The following is an 11,349-nucleotide window of genomic DNA, read 5'->3' on the forward strand; positions in this document are numbered from 1 at the left end:
GTTCAATGAGTGGCTGAGAAGAGAGTATGTTCTTTAGTGTTGGGGTGGAATGTTCTGTAAACATCTGTTAGGTCCAATTGATTTATGACATTATTTAACCAAACATTTCTCTGTTTGGTTTTTATCTGGGTGATATGTTTATTTAAGAGAGTTGGGTAACAAAGTCACCCACTATCATGATGTAGGGGCAATATGTAAATTTTAGTTGTAGTAGTCTTAAGGAAGTCTACTAGAGATGACCACTCAGATACAGTTTATAACCAGGTGAAAGTCTTTATTCTGTCTGACTGAGACTACACTCAAATATACACCCAAATATTTGAGACCCAAGTATAATGCCAAACATTTAAAGTAAAAGGTTTTGAGGGCAAAAATCTCTTTCAGTTATCTTATTCTACAGCTGCAAGGGAGAGGTTTTGAGCAAGCAAGCAGTTCAACAGAAGCTAAGATAAGCAGTTAACTTGAGTGAAATGCTGAACAAGCAGGCAGTTTAACAAAGGCTAAGATGAATTAGCTAGGGCATCTTGACCTCAGCTTCCTAGAATAGAATTGGACAAGTTTCCATGGGATAATCTCCTTCTCCATCAAGGAGATCAGATTCTAGTTAAACCTGAAATGGCCTCAACAAGAATAAAAGATGGAGGAAGATCTGCATTGTATTGCTCTGTCACATTAGTGTTTTTAATGATCTTGGGTATCCTTGTATTTAGTACATAAATGTTTATAATTATAATACCCCTTTGGTGCATTTTCCTTTTATGAGTTTGTAATGTTCTTCCTATCTCTTCTGATTAGTTTTTGTTTAAAGTCTATTTTGGCATATATTAAAATGTCTATTCTTGCTTGCTTCCTAGGTCTATTTAATTAGAATACCTTTTCCCATCCTTTTACCTTAAAGTGATATCTGTCCTTGATGGTGATGTGTGTTTCTTGGATACAGTAAAAAGAAAGATCATGGTTTTGTTCTGGGGTTGAGGGAGGTGGTCAGAGATAGGCTTTCTCTTTGTTTAACCCTGACTGTCCTAGAACTTGCTCTATAGACCAGGCTGGCCTCAAGCTCACAGAGATCTTCCTGCTTATCCTTCTCAAGTACAGACATTAAAGACCTGCTCCACCACTGCACAAGAGATGGCTCAGTAGATAAGAGATCATATTTTCTAATCCAATCTATTAGTCTGTATCCTTTTGGGTGTGATTGAGACCATTAATATTGAGAATTACTGGTGAGAATTGTTATTGATTCATGTTATTTTGTTGTGGTGATGTGAGTTTTTTTCTTCTTCTTTTGATTAGCTTTTCTTAAATTATTTATTCCTTGTGTCCTCTTAGGTTTAGTTAACCTCTTCAGACTGAAGTTGTCCCTCTAGGGCCTTCTATATGGCTAGAAAATGCATAAATTTGCTGTTATTGTGAAATATTTTCCTTTGTATGTCAATTGTGATTGAGAAATGCAGTTTAGACTGATTAGTTTAGTCTGGGCTGGTCTCTGTGGTCTCTTATAGCTTGTAGAATATCAATTTAGGCCCTTCTGGCTTTCAGAGTCATCATTAAAAAGTCAAATGTTATTCTAATGGGTCTACTTTTATATGTAATTTGGCCTTTTTTTTCCTTACAGATTTTACTATTCTTTCTTCTTTCTATACATTTAGTGTTTTGATTATCATGTGTTATAGGGAGATTCTTTTCTGTACCTGTCTATTTGATCTTGTACCTTAATAGGTGGCTTGTTAGATTCTGGGGATTTTCTTCAGTGATTTTTTTTAAACATATCTTCTGTGTCTTTGACCCGGGTTTCTTTTCCTTCCCCTATACCTATTGTATATGAGAAGCTGCAGTAAGGAAGCTGATAACTTGACCATTTCATTATAAGGTTAAGGTGAAGGTTTTTATTGTGCATAAGAGAAAGTAAATACCCTGAGGCATCTGGAAGAGTTCAGAGAGAAAACAAAGTTCTGGAGAAAAAAAAAAAGGAAAGCAGAGTAGATGTGGCCAGGAGAGTGGACATGAAAAGGGCTATCTAGAAGAGAAGATAGAATAGTGAAGGTGAAAGTGCAAGAGTAAAGCAATAGACAGACAGACAGAATGAGAATAGAGGTTGTAAGGGAAAATGTCATTCCCATTATAAAGAGAACAAACTAGTATCTGGGAAAACGGAAGCCTGGGAGGATACCATTGCCTTTTAAATGTATTACAGGTACTTGTGAATAGAGACTGAGGGAGCCTGGTGGCCAGGATGGGATTTGGTATGTAACCACAAGGACATGGCAATGGGCAGCCATAGGTCCCTTCCATTAGAGGTAAGGAAATGACTCTTTTGGCAGATGGGAAATCAGTTTCCGAAGTTCCTGAAGAATGCTGGCTTTTATATAACATCCAGAAATCCTCATGCAGTCCAATTTGAGCTCAATTTCAGATATCTGGACAGTCTGTGAAGCCTAACACCTATTATTCACAGGTTTGGCCTTTTCATAGTGTCCACGATTTCCTGGATGTTTTATGTCTGAATATTTTTATATTTAACATTTGCTTTGACTGGGTTGCCAATTTCTTTTTTCTCATCTTCATGACCTAAAATACTTTCTTCTATTCCTTTTAATATGCTGGTGAGGCTTACCTCTGAGGTTTTTCTTTGACATCTTGAGTTGTTTATCTCAGTTTTCATTTTTCTTTCTTAAATTCTACTTTCATGTCTGGACCTGCTTTCATTGTTTCATTGACCCACTTGTGTCTTCACAGCCTTTGTTAAAACACTGGTTCATATTTTCTTTAAGGTCCTTGAACATATTTAAATTGTCTATATGCTTAGCATGGTGTGGTTCCCCCACTGCCCCACCTCCAGGAATGTTAGTTTAAAAGACCTACCTTCTTTTCCATGAAAAAGTCCAGGAAATACACCAACCATAAAAGCCTAAAGAAATGAGTTAGTATCTTGGTTGCCCACTATAACTGAATGTTAAGAATGTATTACTAAATGCACCACACTTTGATCATAGTACAAAGAGAAAACAGGCTGAAATTAACCTGGAAGGTAGTTTTGATGATATCATAAGATGCTATGTGGGATACTGGAGGAGAAAAATCATCAGTGGACTTACCTAGCAGGAGACCCTGAATGCTACAACGTTCACTTGCAAGCAAGGTGTCCCCATGATGCATCGACTATGGGAATAACCAACACTTTGTGTTTGGATTTAAGGCTGATTCCACAGGAAATAGTTCATTCTGTTACTATAAACCAATGAAGATCCCATGGTTGTATGGGTCTGGAGTGGCATCCCGGCAGCTAAGAGCTTGAAGAGAACTCAGATTTGATTTCCAGCACCTCTGAGCAGCTCACAACCCTCCATAATTATGTGATTTCTATAACAGTCCTAGAGTATCCGACTCCCACTTTTAATCTCCACTAGCAGCAAGCAAACACATGGTGCACAGACAGACATGCAGGCAAAACACCCATACCAAAAGAAAGCCCCCAACCCCCAAAAAGAAACAAAGGAACAAAGAAACAAAGAAAAAGTCCATGGTTGAGTAGGTCATAGGCCCTCTAGGGGGAACCTATTACTGTTATGTCACTAAACATAAACTTTGCCTACAAGTTTCTAGGCCTTGGGTAGTGCTGCTTTCAGTTTTACTCAAAGAAGTTTCTTTTTAAAGTGAACAATAGTTGACTCAGAGACTCAAAGTTAGTCAAAGTGCTAAGAATAAGTGGCTATTAAGAGCTCATCCCTACATGAAGCATCTATATCAACCCCCACAGGCACAGAAAACATCATCAAAGAGGGGATTAGAAAGAATGTAACAACCAGAGGATGGAAGGAGTGCTGTAAATTCACTATTGTGCCCATGAATTCATAGCAGCTGTGGTTACCTATACAAGACCTGCACAAAAACAAGTTAGTCAAGATTACAGCATGGAAAGGGTAGGGATGGCCCATGAAGTCTCAGTCCTAGCAGAGACGCTATTGGCAGTTGATGGCTGCTTGGTGAGTGTGTACGCGCGTGCATGTGTGTGTGTGTGTGTGTGTGTGTGTGTGTGTTTCAAGAGTATAGCCACTGCAAGTGGCACTAACCAGATTCTGTTGGTTATTAACAAAGAGACAAATCACGACAAAACAGAAGAGGAGGCTATGAAAATGGAAGGGACTGGTGTTAGGGAAATCAGTGTGGAAAGAGAGAATGAAATTAGAGGTGGAAACAATCACAATGCATTGTATACACTTATAAAAGTGCCATGGAATGAATGTATGTGTGTTTGGAATCAATACAGTTACTAGCTGGACCAGTGAGTCCTAGGATTATGGTTTAACACTTGTAGTAGGACCAGATGAAATTCTTGAAAGTGCCCCATCTTTAGTAAATACCGACCACTATCTCATGGGAATAAATCTGGATATTATTACCACCATTCTATTTTTAAAAGACACAGGAGTTAGAGCTCTCACAATGTCACCCTTGAATTCAGCAACTAACCCCTACGGAAACTACATGGACTCTAAACAACAACACAAACTCAAACAATACTAGTTCCAACTCCCTCCTGGCACCCACTTATCTTCAGTAGCACCAACATGCCCTTAGGTATGTGGATGCCATGATCTTTGCTTTTTCAGAAGAAGAGGACTAGAGGCTGTTGGCATTCATCTGGATGAGTAATGTTGAGGTTTTGTCTTTTACTATCTATTGTAATGCTAAGTGCGGGGCCCCAAAACCTGGAGCCTTCATACAGCCCTTGGGACCCTGCCCCTAAGTTAATTCTGATTGGTGAATAAAGATGATGACAACCAATAGCTGGGGAGAAGAAACATAGGCAGGGTTGAGGTTTTCACCAAATTGGAGAGAGGAAACCACAAGGAGGAGATGAAAGGGGAAGAGAGAGAAGGAGAGAAGTCACCATAGAATAGAAAAATGTGCAACCATGGGTTAACTGAGCCGTAAAATGTAGCCATGGGGCTGGCCAACTGGAGCTAAGAGTAGTCCAGATGAAACAAAATAAGTAATAACCTGGGTTATGGATAGGAAGGTAGATTCTAACAGCATGGAGGATAGGCAGGTGCCCAGCTATTGTGCTGCCTAAGGCATATTTAAAAATATAGACTGCGCGTGTCCTTCATCTGGGAACAAAGATAGTCAAAGGTAAGTAGAAACCCTATCATGGCATTATTATTATTTACTGCAAGTAACTATAAATATTTTAAATTTTATCAGACATAACCTCCTTGTCTTTTGTCAAAATAAAGCCCAAAAGAATCTAGATGGTCCTCCAGATGTTTTAAAGAACTCCCATTGATCTATGATTGGATGGCCACCAAGGGACATGAGCAGGAAGTGGCTGTCATATCGGTAGCCTTAGTAAGACACATGTGACTCAGAGGCAAATGAAGGGTCAAGAACCTGTGTTAGGGCGTAACAATGCAAAAGTTCCTCCATCGTGTATTCCTACAGAGGCCATTTCAGTTTAACTAGAATTTGATCTCCTTGATGGAGAATCTCATGAAAAATCATTCAACTCTATTATAGAAACCAAAGGTTAGTATGTCTCAGCTAACTTAGCTTCTGTTAAACTTTTTGTGTGTGAAAAACCCCACCATCCCTAATGATAACTTCTTAGCTTCTGTTAGAACTGTTTGCTTCAATCTCCTTATTTTTGTGAAGTGCCCCCTGCAGCAGCTCAATGAGATGCTAGCATGTGATTTCTGCCTTTAAATCCCTGTGTTCTGGAAACACCATACTTAGGTCCCCAAATACCTGCATGTACTCTAGTCAGTTGTAATAGAGTTTCATTTGGCTATAAACTGTGTCTGAGTGGCCATCTCTGGTGAGCTACCCATAACAAACCTGTTGGTGAAGGGATTTTCAGGGATCCAGTGAGTCTGCCAGGAATGCTCTATCCAAAGTAAAATAAAAAAATTCTATCTTATACCCTCCACCACAATGAAGGAAATGACACGTCTGCTACCCATTGTTGGTCAGGAAGCTGTCATCACACAGCAAGTGGCACGAATGTTTCTACCACTGAATGAGACCCAGAGAAAGAAATCAATATGAAACAGGTCCAAGCTCTGAGCAGCCTTGCCACTTAGCAACCAATCAAAGCGCACAGCTGGTAGTCAAGAATGTATGGTGCTCATGGCCCAGTCCCAGTGGAAGAATTGTGACTCAGTCTCATATCCCTTTGTGGTTCTTTTGCAAGGTGAGTTCCTCTGTAGTGGAGGATCATGTTGTTTTGAAGTTAGATCCTGGTATAATACTGGGCCTTGATAGAGACATTGATGCCTGAACACAGAACACCAAATGAGCATGTATCTGAGTGTCCCAACCATGAGCTGAAAGCCATTACACCTGCTAAAGCACAAGCAAGCCTAACAGCAACTCATCGTAAGTAATCAGTGGCTCATCTTGGAACTGAACACAAAGGCCTGGGAAGACAAAGAAGCAGAGCAGGCAGCCTCCATCCCCCAACCACAGCTACCGTAGCCGGGCAAAGGTCCCTTACCACACCATGAGGGCTATGCTAGTATGCGTTTTCTTTCTGCCTTTCCTTCTTCCTTCTTTATCTATATCCCCTTTTCTCTTCTTTTCTTTCATTTCTATTTTTATTAATGTTTGACAATTTCATACATGCATAATGTGTTTTGGTCATTACACACACACACACACACACACCCTCTCATCCCCTCTCCACTCCTGCTGAATCCTTTTTACTTTCTAGTCAGTTCCTTTCTCTATCATATTCGGAAGATAATATTTCACAACCCTCCTCCCCATCGCCCCCTCCTCCCCATTGTCCCTTCCTCCCCATCTCCCCCTCTCCTCCACAATGTTCCGTGGGCCTTGGAGGGAAGGATTGAGGTATCCTGCTTAAGGATGGGCCCTTGGTAATCACTCATTCTCAGCGCTTTAACAAATTGCAAGTCTAGATATTAACCACTGCATGCTGCAAAGACGCTTCTCTGGCCAAGGTTGAGAGCAACACCAATCACCTATAGGCATAAATAAAAATATTCAGAAAGTAGATTGGTAATGTTTCTATTTAACAAAACAGCAGTAGTAGCTTCGTTCCCTGGGGCCTGTGGTCCACCAAACAACGAACTTTTGGCTAGATTTACAGCACCGGACATGAGTTCCTATGGAACGGGCCTCAAATTCAAGCTGAGAGTAGTTGGTAACTCCCATAACACTCATGCCACTACCACACAGTGGCACATCTTGCCTAGCTGATATTGTAGCATACAGGGGCCACTACTAGGTAAAACTATTTATGATTTTTCTCCTCTAACAACCTCCATAGCACCTTCTAATGTCATCAAAGCTAGCTGTCAGGGAGGAAACTTCTAGTTTGGCTACTGTTTGTTTTCTTCATAAAGTATGATCAAAGTATAAGTTGTCTTCAGCAACAGCCTTACCATATACTTCTACTATACATATACATCATATACATATACATATACATATACATATACATATACATATACATATACATATACATATACATATACATATACATATACATATACATATATATATATAAAACCAAAGGGAATAGCAAATTACCTATAATTGGGGGGGAGGGGTACTCCCGGTGTCTTTCTGACCAAAAGTGCATAGGGAAGACACCCACGCTTGGCACTGGTATTTTCATGTTATAACCTGAGTCTTCTTGGAGCAGTGTTGTTTATCTACACAGAGCAGTTCTAGTTTAACTAGCTTACAAAAAGTAGGTCTCCATATGACTTCTTCATCTATCCTTCATCTTGAATAATTCCCCCTCTCCTCCCTCCCCATCCTTTTTTTCCATCTTCCACTTACCATGCCTCACTTAAACTTTACATCCCCAGTGTCCCCCAGCCCCATCTATTTTCATAACCCACGGAGCACACAAAAGAAGGAAGAAGAGAGAAGCCCCAGCTTTGTGCAGAGATGAACTAGTTTGACATATGGGGTCAAGTTGGAAAGGAACAGTAGATGTACTGCAAGAAGTGTGACTCAGAGGAAAATGGCAAAGAAAGTCCTTCCAATGGCTCAAACTCTAGATAGGGTGGTTACATGAAATAAAAGATAGCCAGCTGGGAATTAGAAAGCCGACTCTTAGCAACTGAGAGTGCTCACTGATTTGGAGAGGGCTAACTTCAGTTCTGGACTCCTCCACCAGGTGGCTCACGACTGTAACTCCAACTGCAGGAGATCTGATGTCGTCCTCTGGCTACTGCTTCATATTAAGCTATGTACAGAAGCCAGCGTGGACAAAGAGTGGAAGATGGGATAGAGGCACATGGGTGCACATGGGAGTGGGATAAATGTGTGCATGATGATGCCCACAAGAGAGAACCCAACACACCGAGCCTCTAAGTGGACACTCCACTTGGCCACGTATTGTCAGTCATCTTAAAACATGAGCAACTAGACTCTGACACAGGGGGCACCACCCTCTGGTGGTGTCTGCGTGTGCTCCTAACACAAATCACAGCATTTAACTAAGCTCAGCTGAGGTAGCTACTGTTTTGCTGCTGTTGCTTGTCTGTCTGTGCGTGGGTGCCAAAAATGGAACCAAGACCTTCATGCATATTAGGCATTTGCCTGGCCACCTGGTTGTAAGCCTAGTCCTCTAGTTTTTACTTTGCTATCAAATGTCTGCCAGCAACATCAAATTGCTAGTATAGCTTCACATTTCTCTACAGAGCCATCAACTTCTTTAGTAGCAGATCAAATACTTAGAGCCCCTCCCATCTCGCAAGGGCAATGATGTATTGTCACAGGGTAAGCTCTATGATTTTAACCAAAGAATCCCAATGAGTACGAATATCCCTCTCACTTCCTAGATTTAAGTCCATCTGGAAAGCTGGTAAGAGTTATGGACTGTTATAGTGGTCCATGCCAAACATTCTGGTGTGGACCACAGAGGAAGTTTTAGGTAGCTTGCATGCACTCCTAAAAGGCCATCCTGTCATCCTTTGATTCACCTCTGTGGGCAGACAATGCAGGAAGTCAAAGTAGCTCAGGCTTCCCCTAACGGCCTTTTGAATGCCGTGGGGTTTCAGGGTTGAACATTGCAGGATCACAATCTCTACTATCAGCTAAATGATGGTTGTAATTGTAGATATTTGCCAAATGCCATTATAAAATGAGCACTTGAGCGCTCCAACAGCTTTCTCTGTTGTTACTTGGAGTGGTGACAAGGCTCATAGTTCAGCTCTTTTGTGAGCTTCTCAGGAACTGATCAGGACTTGGAGGAATGGGGTTGGTTTTCCAACCCTTGATATGCTGACGAGATGGGAAAGAGTATCTTTACAGCACAGGACAAAGGCGGGGGAAAGGGCTTCAAAGCATCAGGTGTAAAGGGTGCAAAACTGCAATAAGGCAGCAGGAATATATGTAAGTCTTGACTAGCCAGGAAAAGAAAAGCTCTGGGCAAGCAGCCCAAGGCGCCGCCATCCATTTCACAGCTCTCCACTGTCACTTCAGAGCTGAGCTCTTCTGTTTGCTGATTCTTAGTTTTGTGAACATGTTCATCAAATACAGCTGTCTGCTAAACTTGGGACTGGGAGCTTGGGGTGGAGGAACAAGTAGTAAGGGACTAGTTAATATAGGTTTGCAAGACTATTTCATTTCATTCTGAACTTAGGGGGTCACAATCGGTAGATGCCATTGTGAACAAGCTACCACAGACTTTGTTCTGGGCAAGGACGTTCAGTTACACCCTTATCCGAATAGGAGTCAGTACAAAGTTTCCTCTCCCATAAAATTTCAGAGCCAGAACATCTTGGCTATAGGTCTGTGCTTTGAAAAGTAACCCAGGATAATGATATATTTATGTCTTTAGTAGCCTTTAAGTTTTCTGACTGTTGCAAAGTGGATTCAATTCTGAAGGCATTATAAGATGCATCATTTATAAAATGAATGTGAGCTGTTGACTTTAAAATATAAATTTAATTTCATGACATTCTTAAACTACTTTAATTTTAGTCTTTCAAGTATCAAAATGAGGAGGAGAGGGAAGGAAGCCAGTGGGGGATTCATGAACAGATGAAAACTTGCAAGGGATTTTCAGCATTTGGTTAGTATAGCTTCCTCTTGCTATAAACTAAGCAAAAGATATTACCAGTGGCTAGCATTTCCTGAGAATTTATTATATCTTTTTGCATTTATTTTACATGATAACTTTATGAGGCAAGATCTGTTATTTCTAAATTAACATATTATGAAAATCAGGTTTAAAGAGAACAAATGATCTGGCCCATATTACTTTGCTACAAAAACAAAAACAAAAAAAACCAACCAACCAACAACAACAAAAACAAAACAAAACAAAAAACCCTTAAAGGTTGGCTTCAAAGTTTATGTGATTCAACAGTGTGATGTTTCCTAAGGAGAAGAGATGGAGAGGCCAGGCTTTAGCTTTCCTCTACCACCTGCATGAGAATAACTAGTTCTGGGATGAGCCTCTGGGGGTAGAGCCATATGCAGCTCCTTGTATTACACACTACTCAAGGGTACCACTTCTAAGAAGATGCCTCTCGTGTGGCAGGTGTATTCTAGCTTATGCAAGAGGTTATTGCCTACCAGTGAAGATCAGTGCTCAGGAATGGGAACCAAGTGGGAACCTATGCTGGCCAAATCCTGACATAGCAGTAGACATGACTGTCATAGTCAGCAATGCACACACACACACACACACACAGAGACAGAGAGAGAGAGAGAGAGAGAGAGAGAGAGAGAAAGAGAGAGAGAGAGAGAATGAGAGAATGTTGGGTGTTTTAGAGAATAAAGCAACTTTGTTGTGATTCACTGCAAAGTGAGCATAACTAAGGGCATAATCCATATCAAAAGGATCATTTGAATTGTGCTTCTAAGTTTGGGAGTAGCAGGTTATCACACTCCAAGCATCCCATTTATACTTCAATGTCTCCATATCTGGGAAAGCATTGGATAACATCTTCAACTGCCCTTGGTGTTATGTAACAAAGCACCAACTGAATGCACTCTAAGGAAGAAAAAGGCCTTTTGGTTTGTCACAAGGGTTTTATTTTCTGTGAGGGGTCCTGGAAAGGGTCCTTAACCACTGCCTACAGAACCTTTCCTCTTCTGAGCCCCTTTGTTCTGTGTGTTTAGATTGTATCAATTCAAGGCCAAGAGTTGTAGCAACAAACATTGTATCTTTTGCAAAGAAAAGAGCCTCCGTAGACTGTTTTCCCAGGGGAAATACTGTGGTGCTTTTTAAGTGAATTATCTGCTTCCGCAAGGCTTGTCCAGGTCTCTTTCTGCAAAGAAGAACAGTCTCATCAGTTCTATTGTTCTTTGTGCAGGACACAAATTGGTAAACACCAGACTATGAATTTAAAATAAAGTTTCTGA

The sequence above is a fragment of the Apodemus sylvaticus genome, chromosome 12 (assembly GCF_947179515.1).
Source record: "Apodemus sylvaticus chromosome 12, mApoSyl1.1, whole genome shotgun sequence".
Lineage (NCBI taxonomy): Eukaryota > Metazoa > Chordata > Mammalia > Rodentia > Muridae > Apodemus > Apodemus sylvaticus.